Here is a 21,925-nt window from a genome sequence, read left to right as displayed (position 1 = left end):
AAACTGTTAAATTATTCAATTCTCCCTCCAACACAAAAAGTGAAAGCTTTCACTGAACTGATTATCCAGTTGAGTACTGGAGAGATTAAAGAGGATGTTTCTAGCCTCTAGAGTTATTTTAGTTTTTTTTTAAAAAAAAAGAAGAAAAATGAGTGAACTTTTTTTCCCTGAAGCAGACATTGAATGCTTGAATTATAAGTTGCAATGGTGGATTTATGCGTGAAGTCTGTCTTAGGTAGCATTAACTCTCAGCTTGACATAGCCTGGAATCATCTGAAAAACAGTCTCAATTGAGTAACTGTTTTATCAGTTTGGTCTGTGGGCATATCTGTGAGGGATTATTTTGATTTTTAATTGATACAGAAAAACAGCAAACTGTGGATGGCACCATTCTCTGGGCAGGTGGTCCTGGGCAATGGAAGAAAGCTAGGTGAGCAGGAGACCCACCAAGCCAACAAGTGTGTTCCTCCTTGGTTTCTACTTCAAGTTCCTGCTTGATTTCCTGTTCTAATTTCCCTCAATGATGGTCTGTGACTTGGAAGTGTTAAGTCAAGTAATTCCTTTCCTCCCTTTTTGTCATAGTGTTTTATCTCAACAGCAGAATATGAAACTAGAACACCCCTACAAGATCATGTCTTGAAGCTTGTTCCTCAGCCTGTTACTCTAACTTGGATTGCCAAGGAGCCTTTGGGAGGTGGGGTCTGGACAGTGGAGAGTTACTGCTTATAGGCCTTTAAAGGTTACAGTGCAGTTCCTAGTTCTAACCGCTCTCTACTTTCTGGTCCACGAACAACCAGTTCACACTCACCCATGACAAAGCTGTTCTTCCTGCTGTGCCTTTCCCATCATGCTTAACTGAAATTTCCCTGAAACTATGAGCCAAAATAAAACGTTCCTACCTTAATTTGTTGTTGTCAAGTGTGTTGGTCAAAGGAACTCAGAAGTAACTAACACAACAGAAAAGGTGAATTGTTGTACTTCAGAATGAAGTATCACTTACCAGTTCCTCATGGTTAAATGATTGGTAAGTGATACTTACCAGTTCCTCATGGTTAAATGATTGTTAGGTTTCCAGTTCCATTTATTCATCCTATGGGAATGAAAACTAATAAAACAAGCTTTGTAACCTATATAAGAGGCTCAATTTCTTATGATGCTTCTTCCAACCCAGTATGACAAAATTTACAGTCAAGTATCAAACAAGATAGATCTTGGAGATATGTATTAGAATTTCAAGGTGGCTAGTGAAGAGGGCTAACTGGAACACAAAACCCAAGTGCAAGTAAAGTACATACCCTACATACACATGGGTGTATAAGATAGAACTATAGTAGAGGATATATAATGTAATAACTGATAGGTAAAAGTAGCCAGTTGATCAGGAGAATGCACCAGGACACAGATAAGACTCCATTGGAATAGGGTTTATTAGCAAAAGAACACATGGGACAGATTCCCTTCAGGACAGGGAAAATGTCTGCCGGGGTTGTGAGCTGGGGTCTTTTAATGGGGAGGCTTCTGCTTTCTGCAGAAGGTGGGAAGATTTTATTTTTTTTTTAAAGTTGGACGATGGCAGGGTGGGGAGTGGGAGAGCAGGGCTGTTAAAACCTATTCTCTTTAGAGATCAAAGAAGAAGCCTGCTGTGTTGGCCAAACAGTGGAGAAAAGTCTGCTTCTCTTGATTTCAAAGACCGAGGTGCTTATCAGCTTGGTTCCCTTTTGTCGAGAGCTTGAGAAGTCCATGAGACCCTGTTGGTGGGTGGGTGGGTTTGGGGTCTACCTGAACCTTAGCAATAACCTGGGTTTGAATTCCGTTTTCCACTTAGTAGGTAAGTGATACTGATGAAGAAGCAACTTTCTTAAACATCGTTTTATCATCTGCACCCTAGGGAGTTAGAGTAAAATTGTAGTGAAGCAGAAAAGCAATGGTAATAAGGCTGATATAAAAATACACATCAAATTATTTCTTTTTTAAAAATTTCTGCTGTTTATTTACTCATAGATTCTGTGTGCAAGGTGTGGAAATGAGGAAAGGAGGACTGGGTGAGCCAGTCCTCAACCCCCCGCCCCCAAGAGAGTAAGAAACCCAGAAAGAGAATGCAAACATGTGCATATGTATGTGCGTGCAGATTCTTGCCTCATATGCATGTTTTAGAAACACTGACTTCTCTGATTGTCATTCTTGGGAAGTGTAAATCTTTCCACTTCCTATTGTTGATGGCAGACAGAACAGAAAAATTGTTTCAAAAATGTTTTAAGGTCTGCCAACACTGATTTGCTCAGGCCTTCTTCGTTTTTACTTTCCATCTCAGGATTTATTTTAAGAAGAAATTAATCTGTGCATTGAAATGCCATCTTTTTTTGTATTTTACTCAGTATTTATTTCCCAGGCGGGAAAGGATAGATTGGAAACCCAAACCGAAAACAAAGCAAAATGAAGAAGAGACACAGCACATAACTTCTGAAAAACTGCTTTCGAGTTTCTGTGGGGAGAATGTCTGTGGACCCACTAAAGTCATACCCACATTTCTTTTAGAGTTATTTTAGTATTGTTTAATTGTGTGTATATATGTATATGTATATATATGTATATATGTATATTTGTGTGTGTATATATGTGTATATATATGTGTGTATATATATATATATATGTGTTTATATATATGTATATATATATGTGTATATATATAGAGAGAGAGAGATAGAGAGAAAGAGAGAGAAAGGAGAGAGAGAGAGAGAGAGAGAGATTTTTTTCCATGTAGGATGCCATGAGGTATGATACTACCAATTAATAGAGTTCAAATGTATGATTCACAAGACAAAATCATAGCACAACTTACTTTAAATTCATTTAATTGCATTAGCAGTTGAGAGGGGGAAAGCCTGTAGAGGTAGTTTTTCATTTTTTGTGGGGTTTTTTTTTTTTTTTTTTTTTTTTGGTCATCAGTAGTAAATATTTTAGTTTTTATGGGGTTTTTTTGTTATTGTTTTTTTGTTTTGTTTTTTCTTTTGGTCTTTTTGAGACAAGGTCTCCCTGTAGACCCAGCTGGCCTGGAACTTACTATGTAGACCAGGCTGGCCTCAAACTCACAGAGATTTCCCTGCCTCTGCCTCCCAAGTGCTGGGATTAAAGGCGTGCACCACCACACCCAGCCAATAGTTTACTTTTTCGATCTTAGCCAATTTGGGAAGTCCATTTGGAGGTTTTCAGAGGGTCTTAGTTTAGGTTGCTCACCTGGGATTTGGTTTGGTTTTGGCTTTTTTCATTATCCCTTTTCTCCACTTTGGAAAGTTACATATCCCTTCCACATTTGTTCAGTAATAGTGTAGACCCTTGTACAATTACAGCTTCTGTACTGTATGACATAATATTCTGAGGTCATCAGAAACTCCCCTTTTTGTAGGAAGCACATGAGTCTAATCTCTTGGGGACTCATGAGTTCTCTGTGATCAAGATGATAGGTGACTTATCAGAGAGGTCTCATTGTCCCCTGGGTTCAAATTATTTCTTTTTAAGGTAGTATTTTTTAGCATTTTTTGAGAATTTAATACATGAGTACTGTATTTACATCATTTCCAAAACCCCCATCCTCTTATATTCCCATCACTTCTCACAGTTTCTTGACTGATTCTTGCTATATACATGTACATAACTTTACAAATACACACACACACACACACACACACACACATCTAATGCACTTAATCCATTTAATAGTGTTTGTGTATACATGTGTTTAGGGCTGAACACTTGAAATTAGATAACCTATCAGGGAGCTAGGCCCCGGAGAAAACTGATTCTCCATCCCTCAGCATCCATTGATTATCTATAGTTTTTCATCTAGTGATGGGGACCTGTGTTATTTTCCCCTTCTGCATTGCTGTTGTCTTTATGCAGGTGTTAGGTGTAGGTCTTCAGGCAACTGTATTATTGAGATTTCATGGATTTTGCTTCCTTATAGTGTCCAGAATACATTGTCCAGAAGAAGGTGTTCTGCTCTTCAAGCTTGTACAATCACAGGGCCATCTTCCATTTTGTTTCTGAGTGTTAGATGTGGGGACTACATTGTAGATGTATCAGTTCGGGCTAGGCACCACAATGGGTCATTTATTCCCTGAATTTTGATAAGTTGTAGAATTTCTTAACAGTCTCCATCTGTTACAAAAAGAAGCTTCTTTAATGAATGGAGTGAGGCACATTTGTCTGTGAATATAGGACTAAATATTTATAATAAAGCAAGAAAGTATATTGGTTTAAAAAAGTAGCAGTAGTGGGTTCTCCTTTATGGTCTATTACCTCTCCAACCATAATTGCATATTTACAGTATCAGACATGGATTCCTTCTTATTGAGGAAGGATTAAGTCCAATTAGACAACTGTTGTTCACTCACAAGTTTAAAGAGCCTCTATTGTACCACTAGAGATATTTTGCTGAGCTGGTGTTTGTTGGAATTTGTAGATTTTATAGTAGGGTAAGACCGCTGATTGTTTTTCTGTCCTGGCAGCTTATATAGCAGCTTCCAATACTATGAGAGCTAATCTTCAGGAAGGAGGCTTCCAGCGCAGGTCAGTTCCAGTCTAATTTCTACAAGTCCTTTTCCAAAGTGTGTGGTGTTTTCAGCAACAGAGACTTAGCTTAAAACTCTGAGAGGCAATCAAGGTCTATGACAATTGCCTACATTTTGTGGGTAGTCTTTTAGAATACCCTCATCAGTGACTAGAGAGGAGAGTGCTCATGCCTGGCATGAAGAATTTTGTTAGATAGCCTTCAATTATACATATATACTCACATATATTTCACAAGGAAATTTTTAAGTAAGCTTATAAAATAATACATATTTCTGTGGGTTTTAGACAACCTTAGTTTCATTTTCTCTCCTTCCTTTCTCCTCTCCATACTACCCTCTTCCCCCAATTAAATTAATGCCCCCCTTTTTCCCATACCCCCTGATAACACACATGTCCTACTATTACCTTCTTTCAAGCTCCTTCCCATGATCTCTTTCTACTTTCTTGGCTTCTGAAGTTACTTCAGGATATGTATTCACATCTAAAGTTTTGGAACTTGTATCTACAAATAAGAGAACATGTGTCATTTGCTTTTGAAACTTACTGCACTCTATATAATGTTTACAATGCTCAAATCATTTAGTTGGAAAGTTCATGATTTCATTGTTTTTTACAGCTGAGTAGAATTCCATTTTGTATATATACCACGTTGTCATTATCCATTCATCAGTTGAGGGGCATTAGACTGTTTAGACTGTTTCTTTTTCCTAGCTATTGCAAAATAAGCAGCAATAAAAATGTGGAAGAAGTATCTCTGTAGTAGGATATCAAATCCTGTGGGTATATGCCAAGGAGTGGTATAGCTGGGTCATATGATGGATGTACTTTTAGCTTTTTTGAGACTTCTTCACATTAATTTACATAGGGGTTGCATCCATTTGCAGTTCTACCAGCAGCAAATGAGCATTCCCTTTTCCCCAATCCTCACCAGCATTTGATTTCTTTTGTTCTCCTGATCTCAGCCACTCAGTGTGAAGATAAAATCTTACCGTATTTTTAATTTGCATTTCTCCAATTGCTAAGGATGTTGAACACTTTTAAAGATGTTTCTTAGCCATTTTTATTTCTTCCTTTGAGAACTCTCTGTTCACACCAGAAGCTCATTTTTAATTGGCCATTTGTTCACTTGGTTGGTTTCATTTGCGTTATTGTATATTCTGGTTATTAATCTTTATCAGATGTATATCTGGTGAAATTCTCTCCTACTCTAAGCTTCCTCTTCACGCAGTTAATTGTTTCCTTTGCTATAAAGAAGCCTTTTAATTTAATGAGGTTCCATTTGCAATTGCTGACAGTAATTCCTGAGTGAATGGAGTCCAATGCAGTAAGTCCTTTCCTGCACCTGTATTTTGTAAGGTACTTCTGACGTTTTCTTCTAACAATTCCAGGTTCAGATCTTTGATCCATTTGGAGTTGATCTTTGTGAAGAGAAATAGATTTAGATCTAATTTCATACTGTTGCAATCTTTTGACAAATTTAAGCAATATTGGTGGTAGTTCTTTGACAGTCTGGTAGAATTCTGCTGTCAATCTATCTGAACATAGGCCTTTTTTTAGTCAGAAGGCTTGTTATTACCTTTTTGATCTCTTCATTTGTTGTCATAAATTTTTCGATGATGTCTTCCTGGCTTAATTTTAGTGGTTCACCTGAATTTAGAAATTTGTCCATTTTTTAATATTTACTAATTTAATAGAGTTTTTAAAGTATTCCCTTATAATATTGTGGCTCTCTTTGGGGACTGTTGCAATACTTACCCTTTTGCTCTGATTTTGTTGATTTGGATTTGCTTCCTTTCTTTTTGTTTCCTGGACTATGGGTCTGTCTATCTTCTCAAAGAACCAGCTCTTAAATTCATTGATTAATTATATTGTAGTTTTGTTTCCATTTCATTTATTTCTGATTTGATTTTTATTATTTTTTCTCATCTTCTGGGGTTGTGCTTGGTTTGCTCTTGCCTTTTCAATTCTTGAGTTGTACCATTAAGTCATTTATTTGTGATCTTTCTGATTTTTTGGGGGGGATGGGGGCTTTTTGTGACAGAGTCTCCCTGTAACCTCAGCTGGCTGTGAATTTACTATGGAGAGCAGGCTGATCTCAAGCTCACAGAGATCTGCCTGCCTCTGCTTCCTGAAACCTGGGACTTAAGGCATGTGGCACCCATGCCTGGCTCCTCATTTTGATTTTGATGTCTTTTTTAAACTTTTTTTTTTTTTGGTCCTTTTGAGACAGGGTTTCCCTGTAACCCCAGCTGTCCTGGAACTCACTGTGTAGACCAGGCTGGTCTTGAACCCACAGAGATCTGCCTGCCTCTGCCTCTGGAGTGCTGGGATTAAAGGCATGTGCCACCAAGCCCAGCTGATTTTGATTTTTAAGTGAGGCAAATATTTTATTTAAATTAGTCACCAAATCACAATTAATCCAAAATGCACATAACACAACATCATTAGTAAAAGAAGGGGCACAGAGAGAACAGACACTCCAGTGTCTATCAAAGTACCATTTGTAAAGAAGGGACTCACTTTGTTCTGTGTATGAATTCAATCCAGCATGTAAGAGTACAGTAAAAATTTACAGATTCCTTCTGCATTACATGAAAAACATCTCACTCATTTTGATTTTTTTTAAAGTAGGTGCTTAGAGCTATAAGCTTTCCACTTAGGTCTGCTTTTAGTGTCCCACGGGTTTTGTTGTGTTGTTTTGTTTTTTCATTTAGTTCAAGGAATACTATTATTTCTTTCTTGGTATCTGTTTAGACCCGTTCTTCATTCAAGAGTGTGTTGTTTAATCCCTGTGAGTTTATGTAGTTACTAGAGCTTCTTTTGCTGTTTAAGATTTATTGCATTATGGTCTGATAGATTACATGGGATTATTTCAATTTCTTGTATTTGTTGAGGTTCATCTTGTGCCCCAGTATGTGGTCTATTTTAGAAAAACTTACATGAACTGCTGAGTAGAATGTAAATTCTTTCGTGTTTAGGTAGAATGTTCTGGAAATATCTATTAGGTTCATTTGATATATGATATTATTTAATTTTGATGTTTATCTGTTTATTCATTACTTGTTTTGTCTGGAGCCTTGTCTATAGGAGTAAGTGGGATATTTACTACTATTACCACATCGTGCTTAATCAATATCTTCCAGGACACTAGTACTCTCTATGAAATTGGTCCTTCCTAGTTGGTGTTCTCTGTACTTCTTGAATTTTTTGAATTTTTCTTCCCATCATTTAGGGAGGTTTTCTTCTATAATCCTGTTGAAGATCTGATCTATGCCATTGGATTGGGATTCTTCCTCTTTTTCTATGCCTGTAATTCATAGATTTGGTCTTTTTAAGGTGTCTCAAAATTCCTATGTATTCACCTCTGTGTTTTTAATTTTTATATTCTTTTCTTGATTTACTCAGTTTCTCTACTCTATCTTCTAGTCGTGATATTTTGTCTTCTACTTGATCCATTCTACTGGCAAAGCTTTACCCTGAATTATCTAATTGGATTATTGCAATTTTTAATTCTGTCTTCATTTCAGCTTGAGTTTTCTTCAATATTTTTATCTATTTCCTGAATTTGCTTTTCATATCTTGAATTGTCTTTGTCATTTCGTTCAGAGTAGACGTGTATTTTCTTAAGCTTCACTCGGGAGTTTATTCCTAACTTTTTTGTGTTTATTGAGGTGTTAATTTCTGCTTTAAACCTCTTAAATTATTCCCTCATGCTTTTAATTGTTCTTTTAAGGTCTGTCTCCTGGGGCTCCTTTGGGTTGTTCTCATTGTAAAGAAACTTCTAGAGGGTTAGTGGGTTTTATAGGTACATATTGTATTGGCTTTTTATATTGTTTGAGTTTCTCCTATTGACTTGGGCATATGGACTTCTTTTGTTTGTTGTATGTCTGATAATAGAAATTCTGGTCTGCCTTTGTTGAGAGGAAGTTTGATTCTCTTTTTCTTGTACTACCTTGGTTGATTTCAGATCAGGTATGAAGAGATAGTTGGTCAATCCTTTAAATTCTTAGTGTAGAATTTTCACTGGAGGGACAAAAGTGATTTCAGGTTGGCCCTGTGTGCAGGGTTGGCAGTCACAGTTAGGCCTGGGAATGTGGAAACAGCATCAGGGTGAACAGAGTTCTGGCTATCTATCCAGGTTAATGAAGAGCACAAACTGAGGAAATCAAGCTAGTTTTTGGAGGGTAGAAATGATGGTGGATGGGCGGGGTCCTACCTAACACACCAGGCTTCTCAAAATCACAAGTGGATGCCACCTAAGCGAGTCCAGGAATTGTTGAGGTGGTTCTAGGCTGGGCAGAATTCTGGCTAACTCACCAGGCTAGTCCAATGCATAAGCAAAACTACCAAGGCAGTCCTAGTAGTGTGGACAGCATCTATATATTAATAATTATTTCTAGCATTTGAAATTAAAATATCTGTTAAAGGTAGACCTGCAAATGAAAGAAATTGAAAGAAGGCTTACTGATATATGCATTTTTAGAGAACTGACATAAATATACATAATATTTTTGACTCAAATATAGAAAATAGTGAAAGTCTACCTTTTAAAAGTCATTTAAATAATGCTTTTCTTTGTTCCTTTGTACCTTAAATGCCAGAGTGATGAAGTACTCACTTTGGTACCTGACTATCACTACAGGAAGTTTTCCTTTAACAATGTGTTCCCTTTTTTGAGGATTACCCTGCAGCCTGAGTAGCTCCACTCTCTCCCCACATTTGGTCCCCCTTGTAGCCTTGGGTCCAGATCCACTCCTCCTTTTTCAGCACCAGATCTCTGGGCTACCCTCTTAGTCCAGACCCACCCACTGTGTCCTCATTCATTGCACTCAGACGAGCTTGATTCTTCAACTTAGCTTAATAGACACTCCACAGGCTGTCCCCACCTCCACCTTGCCCCTGACTTCCTGATCTACCTGCCACAGACAAGCCTACCATTCTGGTAAGTCAGATCCCACCCACTGCAATTCCCCTGTAGCCTGAGCAGCTCCAATTTCTCTACCCACTCTGTCCTTCTTCTAGCCTTGGGCCATGCCCATGCCTCCTCTTCCACTTCAGATATCTAGACTACGTTCCTAACATAGACTAGCTTAATCGTTTAGAGTAGTTTGCCAGACCCTCCATAGCCTGTCCCCAGCCCCACCTTGCCCTTGGCCTTCTGATCTGCCTATCTCAGATGGGCCTACCACCCTGGTAAGTCAGATCTTGTTCACTGAGCCTTGACTCTACTGCAGTCTGAATAGTTCCACTCTTCTCCTGCACTCGATTGTCCCCTTCTAGACTTGGGCCCAGAACTGTGCCTGTTCTTTCTGCCCCAAATCTCTGGATTAACTTCTTATTCCAGACCTGCCTATTGAATCCTTACCCCCAGCTTAAATTGTGAGACCCTCCACAAACTGTCCCCAGTCCCGTTTTGCCTTTGATCCCCCACCTGATCTATGTACCACAGAACTGCCTACTACCTAGACCTACATACTACCTACCCTTCTAGAACTTGAAGCACACGTCAACTAACTCTTCATTCCTGAGTAAAAAACAACCAACCAAGCTAAAACAATGATATAAACAGAACCAAACTTCAACTAAAAAAAGAAAGAATAGAATTCACAATCAGACACACAACAAAGACATCCAAATGCCCAAACAGCAATGCAAAACAGAAATAATACGAAAAACCAATAGAATATGTCCTCCCCCAAATCCACCAGTCCTACAGAACTATATTACAATGAGACTCACCATGATGCAGAATTTAAAAGAATAATCATAAACATGATCAAACAATTTAAAGAACACACAAAAAACTCAAAGAGGATAGGCACAAGCATGTTTCATATATCTAGGCAAATGAAATTTCTTACTGTATGCTAAGTATGGATCCTTGTATTTACAGACAAGTACAACATTTATCAAAAAAGCCTCTTTTGGCAACAGATGGAGGATATTACAGAGTTCCACAACTGGTCACATGCAGAGAATATATATCTGAGAGATTCCCAGCCCTAAGTCACACATCTACAGTGGAACCTCTATACCCAGCACTCATGGAACATAGTGGAACAGGGGGTAGAGAGACTACTAATATGTCTCTCAACTCTCACCAGCAAAGTTTCTTCATAAAGTGTGATACACAAAAAAAGGCCATGGCTGGCTAAGTTTTAGAGAACAAGAGACTGCAGAGTGGGTGTCCCTCATTAGGATGCTTATATTAAACCTCACTGACCCATGACTCAGGGACCATTGAGGAAAAGGGGGTGGAAAGACTGCACATGAACAGAAGAAACAGGCTTTCAAGGTCACTGAGAACTTCCTCAAATGAACTTGCAACAATGGTGACAGCATGCATAAGAGGCGTACCTAGTCAATCAAACAAAAACCCAGTACAGAATGGGCAACAGGCCCCAACCCAAGCTGAGAAATTGTTGGTAACTGGTTACTGCTGGGTGAGGGAGAGTAAATTTCCTTTAAGGGAGTTCCAAGGCTCCAGTGGATGAACTTGCACTGAGGGACATTTGGGTACAAATGCTTGACTGGATAGGACTTAAGATATATGACAAAATGCATGAAACCCAGTGGGGAAGGTCTATAGCAGGGTCCAGATGGGGAGGGGGTCTGAATTTGATTAATATTTATTATATGAAATGCACAAAACCCAATGAAGATATTTTTTAAGAAGACAAAAGAATTATTTGAATTAGATAAAGTCTTCTAAGGTGTGATGTTTGGTTTTAAGGTCAGCTTGACACAAATTAAAATTACCTGGGATCCTCACTTGAAGAATTTTCTGAATTGTTTGAAATGTCTGAAGATCAAGCCTAATGTGGGCAGCACCTCCTGGTAGCAGCCCAGATATAAAGCGGGTATGACAGAGTGAACGATTTTTGTTTTTCATTTTTGTTTTTCCTTTTCTTTGTTTGGCCTTCCATCTCAACACTGAGTGGATTTATCTTGCTGCTGCTGCTGCTGCTGCTGCTGACACCTTCACTTATATCAAAACCAGTCTTTCCAAGTTTCCACTGTTAAATAAGAACTAATGGTTCTTCATGCTCTCTCTCAGTTTTGACACCAGATTGGAACTACTTATGCACCCAGCCACTGTGGCCTGAACAGCTGTTACCAAGTGCTTAGTTGCTCCAGTGTGAGATACCTGTGGGACTACTCAGATGCTGAGGCACCTAGCTTCAAGGATTGAGCAAATACTGGGTTCCTGACCTCGCAAGTGTGATTCAAATTGTTACTAGTATTTCATACTAAGATGATTAATAAATTATATATATTTTATATAATTCTATATTTCTATATTCTGGCAGTTCTGTTTCTCTAGAGAACCAGACTAACACAAGAAGTAAATGACTTTGAGCCTTTCTACATTCTTTTTGGTTATGATGTCGAGGGGACTGGAGCTGCTTCATTTATCCTGTTAGAATTCAGAAAAAAAGCCAGAGAGTAAAAGGAAGAAAATGAGTACATGTTATTTATTATTTCATTTAAATGCAATGTAGCTAGACACTTCCTGGTCTTTCTTTGGTATAGTATAACTAAGGAATTTTCTTCTTCAAGCCAGTGTAGTAAGATTTTGTGCTAAAATCTTATAAGTAAACACAATCCTAATCCATTAAATTATAGCAAAATGAATAAAGGGTAGATTAAGTTATCCAAATTGAATGCATGACATCCAGTATTATATAAACAATATATTCTGTTCCAGGATGCATCTAGTCCATTCCAAAATGCATCTTGAATGTGAATTCCCAGTAAGCAAATGGTTGAGTGTTATTCAGTCCCATGGTAGTGCACTTTAGTGAAACAGATACCAGCAAATGATAAGATCATCTTAAAATGAAGAACATGACTAGGTGATACGTACTATATGGTATAAAAAACCCGAATTTTGTGTAAAAGTGTCAAGGGGAGAGAAAAAGATAAAAGAGAGAGGGGGAAGAGAGGATATATATATATATATATAGAGAGAGAGAGAGAGAGAGAGAGAGAGAGAGAGTCTAGAGCAATGTTTAGCAGCTAATAATAGAAAAGAAGTTTCACACTAGCATATTTCAGGGCTTTCAGGGAATACTTTTCTGCTTTCACTTGCACTTATGTGCTGCCTTATTAATTCAAACATATATTACCCTCCACCATAGAAACTGAGTGTGGAGTGGAAAGGAAGTTTAGGACACTCTACTTTGGTTATTTAATAACTGCATTGAATTCTCTTCTAGAAGGTCAGAGACATCTTCAAACCAACTGATTAATGTTCAACATACAACATATAGTTCTATTGAAATTAAATAATAATAAAATAAAATATACCTAAAATTATACCTAAATTTAAAATGTATGAAAGATCTCAGTGGCAACTTATAATAGCATTGCTCCATAAAAAGTTTATCCCAATATTTTTGAGTAATTTTCTATGACATTTTATGATTTCTCAGCGTGCCTAGCGATATAAATGTTCCTCCTTAGTGGACTAGAGACTTTAGATGGATCAATTCACATACAAGTACTTTATATTTAATAAATGAAATGGATGAAGAAATGATAAAGAAAGTCAGTAGATTCTACTGTCTCACCAACTGGAAAAATTTAAATATGTTCCTTATTTAACATCATACAGAAAAAAACACTCTTCTGAAGAAATATGAAGATTATATTAGAAATAATAAAAATCACACATTTGGGTATTTCTTTGGAAACTATGGTTAGAAAACAAAACTTCCACAATGCAAGTGAAAAAAATCATTTATATTTAATCAAAATTAAAGATTTGTATTCAATTTAGAACATCACAAAAAAACAGATACAACATTAGAAGAAAATATCTATAATATCTGAAAAACAGTCTGGAATTTATGACGAATTCTTGAAAAATCATTAGATAGTAAGTCAAATATAGGAACTGACAGTAGAATGTAGTAATTTTCAAAAGAAATCAATATTGCTTATAATCATATTAATCAGTACTCAATCTCCATATACAAAAGTCTGTATATGCATGTGGAGGAGAGAGAGGGAGAGAGAGAGAAAGAATGAGAATGAATTTTAAAAGTAATAAATTAACAAAATATATAAATCTAGTTGAGACCAAGAACAGACAAGAGTTGGGGGGAACCTAGAGCTGTAGGAATCCATGGCCACAACTACTTAGAATTTGTTGAGGAGTTATATAGAACCTGTACCTGGATGCCCGAAGTCTAGAAGATGTGGTCCAGAAGTTGACCAAACCTTACCTCACCCACATTTCAGGATAATGTGTGCGAAGTTTCAGCACATGCTTGCTAACTGAGGTATTGGGAATTTGATGGAAAACTGAGTGTAATTTGAAATGCCTGCTGTAGAATATTCTCCAGAAGTTAGACTCAGTAACCCAGACATTCACAGTTTAGGTAAACATCAAAAACTCAACCCTGAATTATGAGCAAAGGGTATTAGAAGAATATTACAAGACTGGAAAACCTAGTGATAATTGTCAGTTTGAGAGAATCTAGAATCACTATAAGAAGGGTCTCTGTGCATGTTGCAGGGTCTCTGTGCATGTTGATGTGGGAAGACACATCTTAATTGTGAGGGGGACCATTTCATAAGCTGAGTCCTATACTACAGGAGGTAGGGAGCTGAGAGCATGTATGCATTCATACCTCTCTCTGAAGACTTAATGTGACCAGCTACTTTGAGCTCTGACTGCATAGATTTCCCTGCTATAATGGACTGTGCATTGAACTCTATAAATATACTGTTTCTCCTTTAAGTTGCTTTGATTAGAGTGTTTTATCATAACAACAGGAGGAAAAACTAAGATGAGGGCCTTTCATGTACTTTAAATATATCCACAAAACAAAGCCAGACAAAAAACAAATGTGTGAACAAAAGGAAAATAGAGCAGGTAAATGAAAAGCTGACCATGACAAGGAATCAGTGTGGCAACCTGAAATAAAATAGGGGAATATTTCTTAAGCATGTGACTGATCACAGGAGCTATGTTCTTGGAAAAATATGACCAAGCTCTGAGAAGTGTTGTTAAATCATCTTCAGCATTAGATTCTCCTCAGCAAAAACTGGCAAAATGAACAGACTGAATGAGAGATCTCACCAACTTGCATCACAATGTTTAACACAAGAAACCAAGATTAAAACTTTACTCTGTCAAGAATAAACCAGGGACTGGAGAGATGACTTGGTGGGCAAGAGTACTGGCTGCTCTTCCAGAGGACCTGGATTTGATTCCCAGCACCTGTGGGAGACAGGCTTGATCCTATGGTAAAAGTCTTATTGACAGCCATACAGCAGGCCTGAGGCAACGGCCCGACCACTGGAGCCACAAGAAACACCTTGTGACATTTGCTCCCATTAGCAGATCATGAGATTGATGCCTAGAGCTCACCACTCCCTAATCACCATCCTTGGAAATCCAAATGGCAACACTTAAGATATTACAAAAAAGTCATGTGGTTTCCAGGAATCTAGGCTCTGTAATCTGAAACCCAGTATGCTAATGAGGAATCCTACCCACTATTCTGTGATAGGACATTAAGTCTATTATGCTAATAGGATGCTGAGACTGTTATGCTAATAAGGTATCCTACTTGCTGTACTGTGATTGGATGCTAAACCTGTTTTGCTAATGAGGTATCCTACTTGCTGTGCTGTGATTGGACCACTACCCCTATATAAGCTTGTGCCTTCCTGCAACTAACCAGACCTGTGTCACTGAACCTGGTCTCCTGTGTCTGAATGCAGCTCCGCTGACACAGTCCCCTCACCAGCCCTGGGGTCCGGGACCGGTCAGAAGCGGCAAAGACAGGAGAAAGCACAGGGCAAGTAAAAGAGCTGCCTCATCGCCGGGCGAGCAGAAGAGTGGTCTCGATGCCTGTGAGAAGGAAGGAGTGGCACCCACAAGAACAGAGGAGTGGCTGCCACTGGCGTTGACCCCAAGCACCCACATGGCACCTAACAACCATCCTAATTCCAGTTGGATGGGAATCCAATGACATCTTCTGACCTCCTTGAACATTGCATATGACACAGGTGCATTTACATACATGCAGGCAATACACTTGTATACGTAAAAGTAAAAATAAGAAATAAAATGTTAAAATAAAAATGAATCAGAAAAATTGCAACATGAGGTACTCATGTGGTCAGAGTGAAATACATAGGCATGCATGTAACCATGCAGGGTCTTCAGCTTTTAAAACTCTGTGAGCATTAAAAGAAAGTCTCCACAAATTTACAAAAGTTGAAATATCATCTTGTATTCTACCCAACCATAAAAGAATAAAGATAGATATCAACAACAATAAAAACGGGGAAAGTAACCAAATTCATAGAATCTAAACAACACATTACTGAATGAAAATTGGATCACAGGAGAAATAAAGAAGCAAATTAACAATTTCTTAGAATTGAATGATAATGAAAATAGAACATTCAAAACCTTTGATGTACAATGAAATAGTTTGAGGATTAAAATTTATAACATCAAGTGCCTATACCAGAAAATTTGAAGTGTCTCATGTAAATAAATTAATGGTTTATCATTCCTGAAAACTTTGGAAAAGCAAGATCATAGAAAACCCAGAGTACACAGGAAGAGATAAATAAGTTTGAAATTAATGAAAAGAAACAAGTAAAATAATACAAAAAAATCAAAGAAATGAATAGTTGGTCCTTTGAATAAAAATAAAATTGACAAACCTTTAGACAAACCATAACCAATAAGACAAATGAAACTGGTAAAGGGGATACAAATTGGAAAAGAAGAATTCAAATTATCCTTATTTTCAGATGATATGGTTCTGTATATAAAAGGACTCAAAGAGTCTACCAGAAAACTCCTCAAGCTGATAAATACATTCAGAAAATTAATAGGATATAAAATTAATTCCTACAAATCAGTAGTCTTCTTATATACCAATGACTACAACAACAAATAGAAAGAAATTCAGGAAACTATTCTACTCATGATAAGTCTAAAAAAATCCACAAAAATATCTTGGAATAAATTTAACAAAGGAAGTGAAGGACTAGTACAATAAAATTTTTGAGACATTGAAGAAAGAAATTGAAGATATCAGAAGATGGGAAAAATCTCACATGCTGTTAGATTAGTAGTATTAATATTGTGAAAACAGCCATCCTACCAAAAGCAATCTAAAAATTCATAGCAACACCCATTGAAATTCCAGGACACTTCTTCACAGAAATTGAAAATATAATCTCAAATTTCATATAAACACAATATCCTCAAGAAAGCCAAAATAATCCTGAAAAATAAAAGATTTGGTGAAGACATTATCATCCCTGATCTCCAAGTATACTACAGAGCTATAGTAATAAAAACAGCATGGTACTGCCATAAGTACAGATACATTGATCAGTGGAATAGAATTGAGAACACAGATTTAAATCTACACAATTATAGTCACCTGATTTTTGATAAAAGAGCCAAAAATACACATTGGGTAAAACACAGCACGTACAACAAATGGTGCTGGTCTGTCATGTAGAAGAAACAAAGTAGATCCCTATCTCTCAACATGGACAAAACTGATCTCAAAATGGATGAAGGACCTCAACAGAAGGCCCAATACCCTAAATCACATAGAGGAGAAAGTAGACATACATTGGAATTTACAGGTATGGTAAATAATTTTTTTGGAAAAAAAAAGAAAAAAGCTATAGTGCAAGCATTAATTCTAACAACAAATAGGAACACGTGCCACTAAAAATCTTCTGTACATCAAAGGACACCCAGTTGAGTGAAGAGGCAACCTACAGAATGAGGAGAAGATTATGAGTATCTAGAATATGCAAAGAACCTAAAAACCTAAACATCAAAAGAAAAATAAACAATTAAAAAGTGGGGGAAAGCCAGATGTGGTGGTACCTGCCTTTAATCATAGCTCTCAGGAAGCAGAGAAAGGCTGATCTCTATAAGGTTGAGGTCAACCTGGTCTCCATAGCAAGTTTTAGGCCACCTGGGACTACAGGAAGACTTGTCTCAAAATGATTAAAAAGAGGGAAATGAAGACAGAAAGAAAGAGAGAAAGGAAGGAAGGAAGGAAGGAAGGAAGGAAGGAAGGAAGGAAGGAAGGAAGGGAAGGAAAAATGAGGCTGAACAGGGAGTTCTCTAAAGATGAAATACAATGCTTGAGAAATATTTAAAATAATGTTCAACATCTTTAATCATCAAGGAATTTCAGATTAAAACCACTTGACTTTCATCTTACCCTACTCAAATGGCTAAATTCCAAAAAGGAAACAAGGACAAATTCTGGTGAGTATGTGAGAAAGGGAAATTTATCCATTCCCGTGGACAGTGCAAGCTGGTGCAGTCACTATGGAAATCAGAGTGCCAAGTCTTCAAAAAGTTCAAAATCAATTTATCATATGATCCGCAAATACCACTCTTGGGCATATACCCAAAAGATTCTAACCATCTACACTGATATCTGCTCATGCATATTCATTGCTATCCTTTGCATAGTAGCCAGAAACTGTGAGCAACCTAGATGTCCATCAACTAATGAATGGGTAATAAAGGTGTGAAACATATACAAAATGAAATGCTTTTTAACACATTAAAAATGAAATTATGAAATTTTTAGCCAAATGGAAATAATTTTTATGAGTGAGATAAGCCAGAACCAGAAAGACAACTGCTGCATGTCTTTTTTGTTTTCATGTTAGGATTGAAAATTTAAATATACATATTTCAATTTCAAAATTTTAAAATGTATATTAGGTGACATTACCCAATCTCAGAAAATAAAAAAAGAAGCTACATGCTTTCTCTAACTTTCTGTTTCTAACCTCTAATTTACATCCATGTATGCAGGTAAATGTATGTATGTGTTTATTATAGCATTTAAAATTGAAAAGAAAGGGTAATTTGCAAATAAAATGATCATAGGGTTACCATTTTATACATTCAACTTTCTCCATACTTGAGATAGAAATAATCATTTCTGCATTCCATAAGAATTCAATTAGAATTGTCCTTTGGGGCAGTGATTATGAGATTTGGACTTTCTTTTCTTTTCCATTGACCAATAGTGCAGTGCGAATAAAATTGATTTGTTTTATATGCTGAATAAGACAATACCATTATCATTTTGGTAACTGCTTTTTACTTGTTATAGGTTTTATAATTTAATTTTAATATTAAAAATAAATTAATGAATTAAAATCCAGACAAGTCAGTATATTAATAACTGGCTATTAGGAGGGGAGGCTTCCTGGGAGGGGTAGTGTAATGCCTTGATATAAAGGAAGAAAGGACAATAATAAAATAAGAAGATTTAAATGGGATGGAAAATTGGAGGGCAGGGCAGAGAAGGAAATATGGGGAGGAATAATTAACACTAAAGTCTTTAGAAAAAGCCATACAGAAACCTTCTACCATAGAAGCCTTATAAAATATATACATACACTTTATAAAAGGAGATTAAAAGAGTCACCTTATAATGGGAGGAGTATTGCCCCTACTGGATACCTAATAAATTAAAAAAAAATAGCACCCCAGTGACAGGAAGGGACTCTGTTTCTTGAAGCTGTGGACCAGAAATCACATAGACCTTCAAACATGATTGGCCTTGCCTCTGTTCTTGTTATCAACCAGAATTTGATGGTTAGATCCTATTGCCAAAGACATTACATAGATGAACAGCAGAACAAACACGAAGAAATCAAGCTGGTGCTGACTTCAAAAAATCACTCTGCCTAGTTTTTATAGTGCTGGTAGGTGATATTCATGCTACTAAAGGGAAAAAAAAATCACCAACCTTATCTGGTTATGACTTTTATGAACTATAATTACAATTGCCCTTGCAAGATAGTCCCCCCAGCGCAATATTGGCACCAATCTTATGGGAGTAATCAATAACTTTCTAATGGGATTTAAGGTCTACTTCATAGGATGGAGCCTATACCTGACACTGATATCAGGCTTAGAACCTTAAGACTAGACAGATCAAAGGACATATGGAAGAACCTAATACTAGTTTTCTATTAGATTGTTACCATCATAAACTGACTCCAAATGCTTTATTGTTATACCTCAAGTATAATGCATTTCTCAAGTCTCACTAGCTAAATTTCCTTATGCAACAGAGGGTGATTAACACAGAAACCCACAGCTGGCTAGTATGGAGAGAATAAGAAACTGCATACAGAACACTTATTCCTTAATAAGACACACATATCAATCTTCTGTCTCCCAAGGATCAGAGATCATTGTGGAAGGGAGGAAATGCTGTAAGACCCTGAGGTTGTGGATAATCACAAGGATACAGTGGTTTTCAGACAGCTGCTCACTTACTCATATGAACTCATAGCAACTGAGACAACAAGATGCAAGTCTCATGACATTTTAAGTCAGACAAAACCCAAAATCCTAGTATGGACATGGAAAAATGGGTAAGAAACACAATCCAACCTAAGGAAGTTTTGACAACCAATGTTGTGGGAGAGACAGTCTATAGGAATCTTGGTAGGTTAACCACGCTCTAGTAGACTGATCTACAGTGTGGACATTTGTGGACACTAATTAGACTCTACAGGCCTTAGTCTATATACAATAGTATACATTAAGTTGGCTGGGGGGGGCAGTGAAGGGAGGTGTGGAAAGTGGGGGAGGATCTAAGTAGCATCAAATTACATTGTATGAAAATTGCAAAAATTCAGTTAAAAAAGAATAAACAGATAATTTTTAAAAATAAAGAATAACACATATAATCTTACTTGCTTTTCTATGGTAGCTTATGCCATTTGCTCTCCATCACATTTCAAGATGAGGCATTGGCAACCTCCTGGGCCTTGACTCTAGACACATAAGCTAGGAGGCAGGACTTCAGCCCAGTAGAGATGGAGATGGAGTGCTGCCACTCCAAATGCCAGTGGGAGAGGACCCCTGAGCTCTTCAACCATCTGTCTACCAAGCTCATAGCCAAAGACAACATGACTGAACTTCTCAGTTAGTCAATGCTAGAGCAACACTTGAAGGAGAAGCACCTTCAGCAGGGAGCTAGTCCCCCCCCCAGGGCCCAAATGACTGAAATGAGCAACATTTGCCTGTTCGCATTGACCAAGAGAACTTCAAGTCAGAATTCCTACAGAATCCAATCTTATCACCACCAAGTTGAAGCTGTGAATAATCATATAGCATGCAGAAGCCTATGCTACTAATGATGAAAGGTTATCAGAGGAGAGTCTTGAAGAGGACTTTGTCCTTGTGCATTTATAACATGGTTCTTCAAAAATCTCACAAGTTGTCAGCCATGTGGATAATAATGGTGGCAAAGGTGGTTTGCTGATGCTCTTACTTGAGTGACTCGAAGGCCTTCATGAGCTTCTCCATTATGACCATGGAGGCCTCCTGCTTGATGGAACACACTGACATGCAGTACAGCCAAGAAATGAATGGGGATCAGCATGGGTGGGCAGGAGCAGAACCCAGGTGACTGGCCATCTTGTGCTTGTCCCTTCTATCCTGAGAATTATATTTGAAAGATTTTAAGCAGAGGAGCAAAATTTTAGCCAGTCAAATGTAGAAGCTTTGTTCCAGGGGATCCAACTCCCTCTTATGACCTCCATGAGCATTGCAGGACATGAGTGGAATTGTATACATGCAGAGAAAAACACTGTTTGAGAGCCTGAGAACTTAAGGAAAGAAAGATAACTAGAGCTGGAGTCCCCTCTTGTGAGTTGAAGTCATGGTCCCTTCCCATGAGCTGTATCTGTGGTACTCTCCTATGAGCTGGTGTGGCTTCTCAGGAGAGCTGGAGCTGTGGTTCTTCCTGTGAGCTAGAGCTGTGGTCCACTCCTGTGAGCTGGAGCTGTGATCCTCTTCTGTGAGCTGGAGCTGTGATTCATCTCCTGTGGTCCCTTTCTGTGAGCCAGAGCTGTGGTTCAGATCCTGTGAGCTGGAGTCATGGTCCTCTCCTGTGGCCCCCTACTGTGAGCTGGAGCTGTGGTTCTTCCTGTGAGCTGGAGCTGTGGTTCCCCTCATGTGAGCTGGAGTTGTGGTCTCCTCCTATGAGCTGGATCTGTGGCTCCTCATGTGAACTGGAGTTGTAGACCCCTCCTGTGAGCTGGAGTTGTGTTGTGGTTCATCCTATGAGCTAGAGCTGTAGTTCCCCTCCTGTGAGCTGGAGTCATGGTCCTCTCCTGTGGCCCCCTACTGTGAGCTGGAGCTGTGGTTCTTCCTGTGAGCTGGAGCTGTGGTTCCCCTCATGTGAGCTGGAGTTGTGGTCCCCTCCTGTGAGCAGAAGCTGTCATCCCCTCCTGTGAGCAGGATGTGTGGTCCCCTCCTGTGAGCAGGATGTGTGGTCCCCTCCTGTGAGCTTGAGTTGTGGTT

This window comes from Nannospalax galili, unplaced genomic scaffold (assembly GCF_000622305.1).
Source record: "Nannospalax galili isolate Female #2095 unplaced genomic scaffold, S.galili_v1.0 scaffold296, whole genome shotgun sequence".
In the NCBI taxonomy this organism is placed as follows: domain Eukaryota; kingdom Metazoa; phylum Chordata; class Mammalia; order Rodentia; family Spalacidae; genus Nannospalax; species Nannospalax galili.
Note: the sequence above shows the minus strand (reverse complement) of the source record.